At 37.3% G+C, this 15,264-nt stretch overlaps 1 protein-coding gene and 1 long non-coding RNA gene across 2 annotated transcripts in view; one reads left to right on the forward strand and one right to left on the reverse strand.

The window, feature by feature from the left end:
• Positions 1–746, forward strand: part of LOC124712161 — a 32,808-nt gene extending 32,062 nt beyond the window's left edge. The window contains exon 3 of the long non-coding RNA XR_007005574.1: positions 82–746. This is a non-coding gene — a long non-coding RNA (uncharacterized LOC124712161). The remainder of the gene's footprint in view (positions 1–81) is intronic.
• Positions 1–15,264, reverse strand: part of LOC124712150 (probable medium-chain specific acyl-CoA dehydrogenase, mitochondrial) — an 86,367-nt gene that overhangs the window by 15,374 nt on the left and 55,729 nt on the right. The window lies entirely within an intron of this gene.

A 15,264-nucleotide genomic window follows, 5' to 3' on the forward strand; every position in this document is an offset into this window, starting at 1 on the left:
TTGTGAAATTGGATGAATCCTTTTGAAAGACCATGTATTATATAAAACACAGCTTGCTAATTGTATCATATTCATTCACAGCTGCTGATGTGAGAGGGATGGAAAATGTTTCTAAAAGAAGAATATGGGAGTTATTGCTGGGATCTGCACACCATTTTACACATAACTTTATTTGCCATGGCAGTAATTAAGGTGTTTACAATGAGAATGTTCAAGAAAGAATTTTAAATTCACCTTCTACAATTTTTAATGATACAACAGTATCAAACAGTTAACAGTAAATTCCTTGCCTTTTCTCTTAGTAACATGTTTCCGTGTCAACTTTCTCTATAAATAATTTAAATATAGAATTAGACCTTGTGTGCTTGTTACCTTTGTGAAATCACAATTATGTGTGTGGCATTTGTTCTTTCTAACATGTCGAAAAGAATAGACACTACAAATATAATGGTACTATATATAACTTGATGATATCTTCAGTGTGGATGTGCCTTAGAATTGACCTTTTAAAGGAATCGTGCAAGATGCTATGAGCAATGAGGATTGTGGACAAAGGGCACTACGAAGTAGTGTGAAGTTGAGAATATGGGTTGGACGGGAAGCATTGTCAGATAGCCAAAGTGGGTCAGGTGACTGCTTGCATAAAGCAGGAAATCTAACTTCAACCCTGGTCCGGCACAAATTTGCACTCAATTATTTCAATGTCCTCGTCTGGCTGACATCAGTATTTCTCTTTCATCATGTAATTATGTAACTGCTATTTTATCACTTTTCACAAGCTGAAAGACTTAGGATGTGCACCATTCATTATACAGATGCATTTAACGTTTTTAACAACTATCTAGGAACTCAATGTTTGTCTTTTTTTATATATATTTCAGATCAGTTCAGTTCAATTACAATTTGAATCTTTAATAAAGGTGATAAATGAGAACATGCTTTCAGCAGCTGGAGAAAGTCTGATGCTCTTTTCACGATGCAAGGCATGCACATCTCTCGAGAATATAAGCAAGCCTTTTAAACCACAGTTACAAAGTATAACAAAAAACAACAGATTTTTACTTTCTGCCAGTAAGATTTTGCTTTTTAGTCACATGCAAGGAGGTCAGCCTGCAAACATTACATAATGCACAATCTTATTTCTTTATATCATCATCATTTTATTGGCAATTAACAGGGAAGCTCTACATAGATTAGCAAGTGCCTCTGCAGATATTAGTGTCACTACTTGCTGATGTGACAGTCAAAAGATTCAATTCCTAGTAACTGAACTACATTTTCCTGCTATGGGAAAGTGTGGATTGGGATCTGCCCATCTTTGAAAGAGCAAAATCGAAGCTGCTTGAGAAATGCAAGAAATGTAACTGTTGTGCAAGCTGTTTAAGATGTGTCAAATAAAAGGATTGGAAGCAACATACTTTTATTGTGTACTGATGGCTACCAATAAGAACCCATAGAAGGGCACACGTCTCAAACTGTAATGTTGCAGTGAGGTACTCATAATTTAACCTTCATATTACAGAGAAAAGTTGAAATAGTAATGCAGACTTTTTGCAATATCTGAGTTTGCAGTGTAAACTATACATTGCTTATCTTTTTATCGACTACAATGTGACATAAACAATGTTTAAAATTATAGAAAAGTAAAAATACAATATTTCAATGAGTTGAAGACCACCTGCATTAGGCTTGGTTTTATGGCACGAATTATCTAGCCAAGCAGGTTCATTCTTGAAAAGTTAACAAAGTAAAGAAAATGCCTCATGTATGCCTCAGTAGAGCTAGGAAAACTATGGTTGTTTGTAACAATTTAATAGCTACACTCCAAGGAGCATTCGTAATACTATGGTATAATTTGCTTACATGCTTGTATTCCAATTAAATTATTTTGTGACTGATAAGATCGCATTGGTGGAGAGCCGAGTTACTGGCTTTGTATACAACATGCCAAGTACTCATGCGATTGATAGTTGCATGTGCGCACACACACACACACACACACACACACACACACACACACACACACACACACAAAAAAAAAACAACCATCTACTTACTGACTGTTGCTAACTTCTCTATATGTAGTGGGGAGGGCAGTGGTGGGGGCCACTGTTACTGTAGGGGAGGGAATGCTTTATAATACTGCTTGACAGAGATTGTGAATCTGACAGATCACGCAAAAATCACTGTGCATTTGCTGGTTTTTCCACTCCCCTCCCATTCTTGTGGCCTGACCTGCCTGCCCCTTCCCAAACACTACAGGCCACACCACATGGGCAAGCTTGTGCTCGTAGAATATACAACACAACGAGCACACAGAACCTGACACACAGTGACTGGCTGATGCCTGGCCCCTATTACTCAACTCACTGAAACATCTGTCACAAAATAATTTTGATCTAAGTATAAAAATGTGCTTAAATTTCTGTTCAGATTTTAGATCATTTATCAATTTCTACCAAGTGAGGTAGAAATTTGTTGGTCATAATTATTATGTAATGGAAATGATAAATTAATAACAGCCTTTATTTTGCCAGTACTACACTGTGTTGACAGAAGTCATGGGGTACCTTCTAATATTGTGACAGGCCTCCCTTTTGCCTGGAGTAGTTCAGAAACTCCACATGGCATGGATTCAACAAGCCGTAGGAAGTTCCCTGCAGAAATAATGAGCCATACTGCCTCTATAATCATCCATAATTGTGAAACTGTTGCCAGTGCAGGATTTTGTGCACAAACTGACCTCTTGATTATATCCATGAATGTTTGATGTGTTTCATGTCAGCCGATCTGAGTGGCCAAATCATTCACTGGAATTCTCCAGAATGTTCTTTAAACAAATCTTGAACAACAGTGGCCTGGTGGCATGGCACATTGTTATGGGAACATTAAGTCCATGAATGGCTGCAGATGGTCTCCAAGTAGCATTTCTAGTCGATGATTGGGTCACTTAAACCAGAGGATGCAAACCATTCCGCATAAATGCAGCCCACACCATCACAGAGCAATCACCAGCTTGCACAGTGGCTTGCTGACAACTTGGGTCCATGGTTTCACAGGTCTGTGCCACACCCGAACCATACCATCAAGACTCATCTGACCAGGCCACAGTTTTCCAATCAACAAGGGACCAACTGATATGGTCACGAGTCCACGAGAGGCACTACAAGAAATGTCAGGCTGTTAGCAGATTAACTCCTGTCAGTCGTCTGTCACCATAGCCTATTAACGCCAAATTTTGCTGCACTTTCCTAATGGATATGTTCGTTGTATGTCCTACACTGATTTCTGCAGTTACTTCACTCAGAGTTGATTACTGGTTAGCACTGACAACTCTATGCAAGCACCACTGCTCTTAGTCATTAAGCGAAGGCCACTGGCCACTATATTGTCCAAGGTGAGAGGTAATGCCCAAAATTTGGTATTCTCAGCACACCATTATCACTGCAGATATCCGAATACTGAATTCCATGATAATTTTCAACATGGAATGTGCTATGTTTCTAGCTCTAACTACCATTCTGAATTCAAAATCTGTTAATTCCTGTTGTGAGGCTATAATCACATCGGGAACCTTTTGACAAGAATCACTTGCATACAAATGACAGCTCCTCCAATGCACTGCCATTTTGTACCTTGTGTACACAATACTGCTGCCATTTGCAAACGTGCATATTGCTATCACATGAGTTTTGTCACCTCAGTATAATTTCCCAGGAAATAATTGTTTTTGTATATTCGTTCACATCAGTATCAAACAAACAACAAAAATAACAAACAGATACAAAAATTTTACTTTATATACTGTACTTTAGATAACTTTAAGGAGACATTGTATGTCCTACGCTGCCAATGTTAAATTATCGAATTTTGTGACCCATTATCTTGGAAACTTTTTAAGACACAAACTTACAATTTTCCATAATTATTGAGTGCACCTTTCTAGATACATTGAACAACAATTACTACTAAAATTGTATTGAGGGGCATGTTATATGTTTTTTTCAAACACTCAATTTTTTGACAGAATTTTGTAAATAAATGAACATAAAAAACAACTACGCATATTTTAATTATTCTAGTTCTGTGTGTGTTGAATTTCACATTTTGCATGCTGTGAAAATTTCTTGTGTCTACCATCAGTATTTTTTTAGAAAACAGGTAACTTATTGCAAAAAATGTGGTTATACTGAAGTTTAAAACTTTTTTTATCACAAATTCTTATACGGACTTACATTTCTGCGTCTTTTATGCACTGGAATTGCCCTTGCCCATAGTCTGTATCTTCTTCAAAGTCATAACAGCCCAGTGCTTGCTTCCTCCCTTTCTTTCTTGCTTCTTTTGTCATTTGCTCAGCAGCTAACTCTGCTTCACGTACACGAAGTCCTTTAGCTGTGTTCTGTCCATATCTTACCCCTAACTTCTCCATAACCGTAAGTCTTTCATAGTTCCCACCATTAAAAGTTATTACAGCATCAGCCACTGCTAACTTTAGAGTCATACGGCCAACAAATAAATTTTTAGGCACACCACACAACATTATTGAGGGACTCATTCACATTCTGGGTCTTCCCATGTAAACACTTCTTTAGTAGCTCAGGGTCTGCCAAATCTCTGTAAATAGGTTTGATTGCCTGCATTATTGCCAAAGGAAGAGAATGTTTATGTGTAAATTCATGCAGAGTGCCAGAAATTTCAGCTTGCCTATATTTATACCAAGAGTTTGGTGGAGGTGGACACAAAGCATGACATGGCTTTTCATCGGTTGATGTTCGATGAAAGGAACTGCTCACATATCTGTTACCCGCAAATTTGCATTTCTTGAAGTTACTTTGATGCTTAGTCATTTTATTTATGTATAAAAAGCAATAGAAATTAGCTTATTACAACAATAGCTGATAATCACACTACTTTCAACAAAAACTACTATCAGAAACAAAGGACTGATTTGTTTATTCGTAATGCCAACTTCTGAGACATAGCAGTAGGCACAAAACAAAGCAATTCACAGCCTTCCAGACTGTGTAGTTCCCAAGATATGACTGCTCAACTGTGGCAGTATATGTGTAGCTGTGAAATTTGACAGTCACACGTCAACAATCAAAATATTATTTGAAGGTCTCACAACTGTCTGATTTTAATGTATTATATACCAAAATGTTCAGGAAAGTTCAAAGTAAGTTATGGAGTAGAAAACAGAAAATGTCAAATTTCAACAAATTTCACGTACAATGTACCCTTAAATAATTATTTACTACATCCAATATACTGAAAGCGGATAGGCAACGAAGAGTTCAGAGCTCCTGTAGAACAATGGAATTTCAGTTTATCATTTGGAAACCTGTTAAATGTTTTGAGACAGCAAGTGGGCTGTGATCTTCAGCTCTTGTTACTCTATCTCTGTTTTATATACTTGAATGATGAATGTCTCTTTGTACTCATGCTCTTTTCTATATTCTCTTATGTAGACCATTAGCTTAAGAACATACACAGAATTAATGGATAGTAAATTATATTTCATGAAACAGTTCCTGCAGAACTGATATTTATTTACACAGGTAATTATTCTACCTAATCTCTTCTGGAGTGTGGATTCCCTATAAACCAAGTTGAGTGCATGTGACCCAGCTCAAATCTCAATTCCATACAGTGGATGTAAGTAGATTAATCTGTAGTAGATTTGTTTTACAACAGGTGTTATTAAAACTTTTAGTAAGTAAATATTGCAGCTGATTAGTTTAAATATGTACTTGATACGTTCTTTAAGATACTCATCCATCAAGATGCCTCCTAAAAAAGTGTGTGTGTGTGTGTGTGTGTGTGTGTGTGTGTGTGTGTGTGTGTGTGTGTCAGATTTTCCACTTAAAACAGTAGTACAGCATTTACGTGGGGCTGGGATGGATTACAATTAAACAAAACTTTGTAATAGTTATTTTGTCAATATTCAGTACAGGTCTACGTATGCCCAGGTCTTCTATAACAAGACCGAAATTCTCATTATTTTACACTGCTAACTGTTCCGTACAGTGCCAGCTAGTATCAACAGCAATATTCACTCCTTCAAGATTTGTAGCTACGTTACTTCATTAATATATACAAAGAAAATCGCCAAAGACTGCCTCATTCTATGAGATCAACTGGGGATCTGCCTTTCATTTTTATAACATAGTTTGGCACAGTGCATTCTTCTATTGCAAAGATAAGAATTTAAGAAATCTAGTGCACTCCTCTCATAAAACAAATTTCTAATTTGTATCAGAGTACTGTTATTCAGAGAACAGAAGGCTTAGACGAATCAAGGGAAATCTCTACGACAATTTTCTTTGTCCAGACTATGCTACATTACATATAATGGAAGTCTCCCACTTCTGCACAAAACTAGTCCAGTTAACATGTCTATTTCATAACAGCTGATTTTCCTAGAACAGTTCTATTCCAGTAACTTGTACTTCCTTTTTCTTTTCTTAACTTGAATTTGATGCTTCTGAAATGAGTTAAAAATTCTATGTCTCCCTCAGCACAGTCCATTTCTGAGGGAAATAAATTATAGAAGAGCTCCGTTTTATTAGGATTGAAAACTTTTATGGATTCACATCCTCGTATCAGCCATAGCACTATAATGTTCAAAGAATCACTTTTTTAATTTAAATTTTGGTAAGTGAGGGATACTTCGCAAATCTCTGAATAATGAAACACACATTCATTTTCAAGACATGACAACTTCATCATGCAAACAAAATTCAGTGGTTTGGTAAACAAGACAATGGGATGTGGTTTACATACATTGATTTCAAGGCGACACATGTGACATAAAATCTGCTATTTCACATGCCAGACTTATAAATTTGCACAGCAATTTTCACCTCAATACCTGCATTTTGATTAGTTTGCCATCTTACCTTGAACCTGTTCTCTCTTAATTACAAGTTTTTTATCTAAAGAAAAATGTAAATATTTTACAATTTTCTCAGCACTTCATCTCAGTTCTATTACTGTAAAGACTTTACATTTGATGGTTATGCAGCTGATTCATGTGATGAAATTGCCAGAATGTAAACCAGTAGTTCCCAAACTAATTTGGTTCCTGGAACGAACACAGCTGCTGCAGTTAGGATAGTTTGACAATATAATGATAAATTGAACATTTATAATCTTAGAGGTATTCTCGATGTCACTGATACAAGGTGCACTTTCAGGTGCCCAGCTGAATTGTTTGTTCCATTTTATGCACTACAATATTTTGACAATGAATCTAGTCATCATTTTCAGTGCTGCAAGCTGTGCTGTTATGTGTACTCACTCAAGCCATTGTTGGAGCTTTGCTGCTATTTGTATTCAAGTCAGACTCCCTGTTCCCAATGGGCAGTTTGATTCTCATTTTTCAAGTGTTTGCACTGTTGTTCCATGAAACACACATTTCCTCTGAGTTTTCCAGTTCTGATGGATCAGATGGCCAGCAATATCTTTAAAAAAGAAAGAGTGCTTGATCCCAAGCCGCCTTTAAATTGGAAATTCTGTCCCAATTCATCAATTTTCTGTTATTTTTATTTCAAGAGATTCCTTAATTAGACTGGCCCAGAAACTTAGTATTTCCACCACAATATTTGCCTCACATCAATTCATTTCCTATTATATTCAAGTCACTGCTCTCCAAAAATGATTTGCATAATTGCTTTAGTTAGGCATGTCCCTCACGTTCATTGCACACCTCCATGACTGTTCTAATAGTGTGCCCCATACAACACATGCCACACCTGCATGGAATGTAGTACATACTCAGATTAAGACCCAGATTGTCTTTAAAATTACAAAGAAAAGCAGCAAAATACCTGCACGCCATATTTCCATAGAAGTCTACAGATCTTTCCAAAGACTGGGCCAGCATACGGCAGACAAGTGATACCTGGCTTCTCTTTCTCGGTCTCAGCCTCAGTCTCAACAACTTTCTCAGCATTGTTAAATTTACTGAAGCTTTTCAAAAATTTGTGAATCTGATTGCCCATTCCATTGGAAAGCTATTTGTGGGTATTCTGATTCTTCTGGAAGGCACTGTTTCTTTGACAGCACTGAAGTCTTCGGCGCTAAATTTGGTGACTGCTTGAGGTTCAGAGTTAGAGGTCAGCGTTTGTGGGTTGTCCATATACACGATGATTCATTGATGTATCTAACATGTTGATGAAAGGTAACTGGTCCCCTTTATATATTTCAGTGTGAACTTTATATTTTTAAATGTTACAGAAATTTTTTCCATTCCATGTAACCACATTATAAACACATTGTTCATGTATTGATAAAACAATATTGTGCATAGATTTGTCAAAACAGAAAATAGTGGACTATGCAGCGTTATGGCATCAGTCTGTTCATAATACAAAAGGGAAAAAGCTTATGTGGTGGCATGCCTAGTAAGTTCAGTCAACCAACTGAATAGATCAATCAATAGGGATAGGAGAATAATTTTGCCAGAAGGAGTAGATAACCAGTTGTTAGTATCCCACTTAGACAATGAATGGACATCATTTAATTCCAACATGATGGTTGTAGCGCAATTGTGGACAGAGTTTAAACAGTTTGTAGTTTGTGCAGTTGAGAAGAATGTGCTGAGTCGATGGATTAAGAAAAGAAAAGACCCCCAGTGTTTTAGTAACAGAATTCAGAAAATGTTGAGCAACCAAAGACTGTTGCACTCTCAGTTTAAAAAAGAGCATGCACATTACAACAACAAAAGTTAGTAGAAATTTGTGCATCTGTAAAAGATCAATGCAGCAATGCATACAATAATTACCACTGCCTTACCTTACCAAAAGATACTGCCAAGAACATGAGAAAACTCTGGTCTACGTAAAATCGCTAAGCAGATAGAAGGCTTCCACTTGTTGACCAGTCTGGTGTGGAAATAGAAGAAAGGAAGGGGAAAGCTAAAGTTTTGAATTATTTGTTTAAGAAATCATTCAAGCAGGAGGATCACACAAATGTATCATTGTTTGACCATCACAAAAACCTGTGCCTGACACAGTAACAGGTATCCCTGGCATAGATGAGCAGCTGAAGGAGTTGGAAACAAATAAGTTGCTAACTTCAGACAGAATTCCAATTCAGTTTCACAGAGATTACTCTATGGCATTGGCCCCTTACTTAGCTTGCATTTATCATGAATCTCTCGTCCAACACAAAGTCCCAAGCAACTGAAAAAAAGTGCAGGTGACTCCTGCATATAAGAAAGGTAACAGAACATCGGTTTGCTGCAGAATTCTTTAATACATTCTCAGTTTGAGTATAGTAAATTTCCTTGAGATGGAAAAGCTTCTGTCCACAAATCTGCACAGATTTAGGAAGTACCACTTGTGCGAAACTCTGATTGCCCTTTCTGTGCACAATATCCTGTAAGTCATGGACAAAGGGCAACAGCCAGGTTCCATAATCCTAGATTTCTGAAAAGTTTTTGACACAGTGCCCCACTGCAGACTGTTGTCAAAAGTACAAGCATACGAAATCAGTCCCCAGATAATTGAGTGGCTCTGAGATTTCTTGAGTAATAGAACCCAATATGTTGTCTTCGATAGTGACTGTTCATCAGAGACAAGGATATCATCAGAAGTGCCCCAGCAGTGTGATAGGACCACTCTTATTCACTGTATACATAAGAAATCTGCTGGACAAGGTAAGCACCAGTCTGCAGCTGTTTGCTGATGATTTTGTGGTGTATGGAAAGGTGTCAAAGTTGAGCGACTGTAGGAAGATGTAAGATGAAAGCCAAAATTTCTAGCTGCTGTGTTGAATGGCAGCTATATCTAAATTCAGAGAAATGTAGGATGATGCAGATGAGTAGAAAAAACAAACAAACAAATTCGAATACACAATTAGTAGTGTGCTGCCTGACAGCCACATCAGTTAAATACCTAGATGTAATGCTGCAAAGCAATATGAAATGGAATGAGCACATACGGACAGTAGAAGGGAAGACAAATGATCAACTTTGCCTTACTGGGAGCATTTTAGGAAAGTGTGATTCACCTCTGTAAAGGCGACTGTATATAGAACACCAGTGCAATCCATTCTTGAATATTGCTAGAGTGTTTGGGATCCCCACAATGTTGGATAGAAGGAAGGAATCAAAGCAATTCAGATGAGTGCTACTGGATTTGTTACCAGTAGGTGGGCGAGTATTACGGAGCTACTTCATGAACTCAAATGGGAATCCCAGTGGGAGAATGTTCTTTTCGCTAAACGAACCAGCATTTGAAATTGACTGCAGAGTTATTCTACTACAGACAACATAAATTTCACCTAAGGATCATGAAGACAGGACAAATTAGGGCTAATACAGAGGCATACAGCCAGCCAATTTTTCATTGCTCTGTAGTGGAACAGGAAAGGAAATGAGTAGTAGTAATACAAGACACCCTTCGCCATGCACTATACAATGGCTTGAGGAGTATGTACATACATGTAGATGAAGGTGCACCATTAATGAAACACACATTTTAAATTCACACACAATTTACTGAAAAGCGTTATCAGTAATATAATCGGTACATGCACATTAATGTATGTTCCAAAAAGATGTGCACAAAAATGTTATTTTTCATGGGGTCATATCTTGGATTCAACTGATTATGGAGGTTTGAATACCTGTCGAAAGGACAGGCATACTGTAGCTATCCTACTGCACATGGTCAAAATTTAAACAGTACATGCTTCCTTCAGCCCAGAAAAACTGAGCAAATCAGTTGTTTCTTTCACATTAGGTATGGCCTTGTGTGTACCTTTGATGGCTTATAAATGCACCATTTGTTCAAGGGCAGTTGCTGAGAAACTCTAAAAACCATGATTCTGAAAGTACCAATTGGCATTTCCACTTCTGAAAATGTCTAAATTTTTACCATATGTTCTTAAGATGATGGTCTCAGGAAATTTTCAAACTTTTTTTGGTATCGTTATCTGTTACAAAGAATCACGCGTTAAAGCTAATGCACTTACGCACATAACATCCTGACAGAAGCATTTATGTTTGAACTAGCGAGGTGAACATGCGGCAAGGTTTCTGGGATCATTGGAAGTGTTCTGAGGTCATCAAACTATGTTTTTAGTTGCCATTTTTCACGAATAAAACTTCATGAGAAACTGCCTCTGTGTAATGGCCACTTCACACATATACAAGCTGTCTAGGCCTAGAAATTGTCTGATGGTGCCACCTTACAAAAAAATATGTTGTCATATGAAATCTTTTGTACTTGCAAATCAAACACAACATTTTTTGGTACACTGCAGATATAGACTAAAAATAAGGTCCATTTTTATGTAAAGTAGCATAAAGTGAACTTGGGTTGGATGTGTTAAGCTTATATTATGAGCATTTATTTGTTGTTTAAATGTTTCAAAGTATGTAAATTTGTCTAAGTATGTAAATAAACTGCCAAAACTTTACTCACATACACAATTCATTCAACATGAACAGCATACCTTATGTAACAGGTAAAAGAATAGAACCAGCTGAAAAATGCTCCTGTTGGAGCACAAAAAAGGTGAGTATGCACCTCTTTAGAAGACTGACAGAAAAATGGGGAACAAGCTGCCACAGTCCTCACTCTGCTTTCCTCACTAAAAATTTTGTCATGCGAACAGATTCACACTTTTTTGTGCTGGAAATGAGTAGCTGAGAGACAATGATTGTGGAAGAGAGAGGAGACAGTGATGGTGGAAGAGAGAAGCTGGCAGCGAAAGAGAGACAGAGCTGGAGGAAGACAGTAACAGTGGAAGTCAGAGAGAGAGCAGACAGTGATGATCGGTGAGAGAGAGATGGATGGATATAGTAGCAGTAGGAGCACAACAGAGAGGAGACAGTGGAAATGAAGGGGAGAGATGAGTGGAGATTATATATAGGCTTGAGGGTGTCCAGACCCCCGCCCAAATTGCAAAAATTAGTAAACTTTAGTGTGAAAAAGTTTGTGCACTTCATTTTCGATCCCATGTTAATTTTTACACAATATTTACTCTTTGTTCAGTGGTTTCTCAAATCCAGCATTGAGCAAATATGATGTTGGAAATGGAGTTATGTTTCTTGAGCTTTGCTAGTGCAGTGGATATTTATATTTTATGGATATGAGAAAATCAGTAATACATTAAATGTATTTGCAGTGGCAAATATGGACAACCATCAGCTGTATAATGGAATGATGACAATGAAAATTTGTGCCGGACTGGGACTCAAACCTGGTTTCACACTTATCATGAGTGGTTGCCTTAACATTTGGCTATCCAAGCACACCTCACAGCCAAACCTGAACTCCCATACATCATCAACCATGTGTCTACAACCTTTACTTGTCTATCCATTATGTATATTCCCGTACAGCGGAGACATTTTACTTGAAAGTCGTTTGCCTGGTGTCAGCGGATAAATAGAACATTGCAGTGCCTGTGTCAATCCGAATTACGATGCACTGTTCCTTCGGACACACATGCATGTCCAAAGGAACACTGCATCATAATTTAGAATAACACAAGCACTGCAATATCGCATGAAAATCAATAAGTTCCATACAGCTGAATATTGTTTTTAGTGTGCTATTGCATGACAGCTTGATAAAATTTTGTTCTAAACGAGAAAATTTAGATGCAGCTTCAAATCTACAGGAGTCTTCAATTCCAGGGAAATTTGTACATATTACCTGTTTGACAGTATTTTTTTGAACGATTTGGTAAGTTGCGATGTTAAAAAAAATACAGATTTCATATCGTACGAAAACTACTTTAGTGGAGATAACTAGTGCAACAATGGCAAGCAATTATCTATATTATTTACAATAATTTTACCCACAGTTTTTATTTTTCCTCACTGCTGAAGTCTTCCTAGTTAATTTTGAAATTATTTACTTGGACCTCAGAAGAAGGGTTTTGCCACATTTATTTTTTCAAAGCTATCACAAAGTATACTATGTTACCCAAAAGATTAATCTTTTTTGCTATTCTCTGTATGTACGAAACAGTACATTTAAAGCACTCTTGTTGCTTTTGACATCACATCCTTTAAGACAAAAGCAGTGATATGTGTAACTAAGTCCAAGAATGCAACCAGCATTTATGTTACACACGTATCGATGTTTATTTATGAGAACTGAACTGTATGCAACTTTGAATAGATAGTGTACATAAGTTGATGGTTGTTACCTGTCCTCTCTGCATCCATTTACTGTTTTAGAATGTGCCTAATATTGAAATATTTTTGCAATATCCCCGTAGCACAGCTGTATTGTTTCCGGGTGTTATGGTGCACAGTTTGGGAACAAACCACACAACAGAGGCAATGGCAGACAAATTGACAATACTGAAGATGTTACTAGCTTTCCATCAAACCCACCTTTATAATCAATAACCAACAAAAACACACACACACACACACACACACACACACACTGTTGTGGAGACCCCATTGCTGCCTCTATCAGTATGAGAATAAATATAGCCACTGTGAGCTGCAGAAAGGTTCAGTGAAGCTTTTCCGGTCACAGCAGTGAGCTATTCCGTTGCCTGCTTTTGGGTGCACAGAGTAGTAATGGTTGTTTTTCACAGTGGACCAGACCCATTAGGCAGAACAGGTAGCAGAAAGTCATTAAGAGCCATCGTTAAAATGGTGCCATAATGTGTGATCGGCCGTGTGCACGTGAAGAATATTTATCTTTGGCTCAAGTGTAGGGAATGCTATCCACAATTGAATCGTTTATGAATGCAAGGTATTATTACAAGCTCTGAACGCAATTTCACTACTCCAATTCTGTAACTGTCTTTGACAAATGAATGAATAAATCACTAGTTGTATCTTAGTCTGATGCACTTACTGAACTTCATCCATCCATCCATCCATCCATCATCCAACCCTGTTAAAGAAGAGATATGATTCTCAACACAGTAAGGCAAAAGGAAGAGGGTGCCTTACAACTGGCAATGCGTATGTGGGACTAGAATTTCATTGCAATCTTCTGAGATGGCCGATGCAGCAGAACTACAATAAATGGTGAGTGTGCAGAATTCCAGCACAGCGTTACTTCATTTTAGTAAAGACAGTGTTGAAAAGGACTGATATTTTGTGAACTATATACTGCCAATACATTGACTTTAGAAATAACAGACCCATGCTACCATTAATAGTGGATGCTAACCAGTCATGAAACCACAGTGATATCAATATGCAGGCCAGTTCATGAATTGGGAATTTTGTTAAATAACAGTAATTTAATTTTTGAGAACAACCAACTAGGTGTACCAGTAGCCACCTAAACAATGGACGCTGCTGCATCAACAGTTAGCCATGTACCAGTAATGGTGAAATTAAGCTAACTGATCGTCAACACAATAAATAATGATCCCAGGCAGAAAAATTATGACCTCAAACAGTAAACTGCTGAAATTTAATAGTACACTAATCGCGTGGAGAATGAAGTCAAAAAGAGTGCACAAAACTCATGAAATGTACTCATTCGTATATTCATGAGAAAACCTATGAACTGTGTAATAAAGTTATGAGGGAACAATCCAAACTCAGATTTGAAGTTGAAGAATTAAAATTGAGTACGGTGTCGATAATGCACCTCTTTAAGCTGCTCTTGATTAGGTGGAAAGTAAAATCAATATGGAGATCATAACAATAAAAAATGATAGTTAACAGTGCGGACAGTCAATCTTCGAAATGGTAATTGGCATTGAAACAATGCATGGCCCAGGCCACAAAAGCTGAAGGCTTGCAGCAACTCACTTTAGATGACTATATGCTGGGCAGGGGGTTACAAATAAAGGTCAGTTTAAGATGAGGGCAACACAAAACTTGGTTGTTGATATCCCTATTGGTACACTCAAGTGTAACAAGTTCAAACTGAACAGAAGATTACATCAGTTCACACATGCTTTCTCAATACTGTATTCTGAGAAACAAAAAATAGGTATATGAGTGAGCAATTTGAAATACAATGCATATGTGTGTGGCATGTGACTTGCTGACAGTTAAAATAATTTCAGTGAATGTCAGAATAAATTTTGGATTGTCGAAGAACAGTGTACAGTGAAGTCAAAATTACTGATACTGCCATCATACAGTTGCATTCACAGTATCATTTGTGAATTTTTGCAGAGGTACTGTGACTGTAACTGGTATTTAGATGAGCCTGTCAAAGACACAATACTTACTGAGATTCTTATACAGTGATTACCATTGCATGCCTGTGTGAGATTAGCTTTCACAAGATACAAACACATCAACAAAGTATAGTT

The sequence above is a fragment of the Schistocerca piceifrons genome, chromosome 1 (assembly GCF_021461385.2).
Source record: "Schistocerca piceifrons isolate TAMUIC-IGC-003096 chromosome 1, iqSchPice1.1, whole genome shotgun sequence".
NCBI lineage: Eukaryota > Metazoa > Arthropoda > Insecta > Orthoptera > Acrididae > Schistocerca > Schistocerca piceifrons.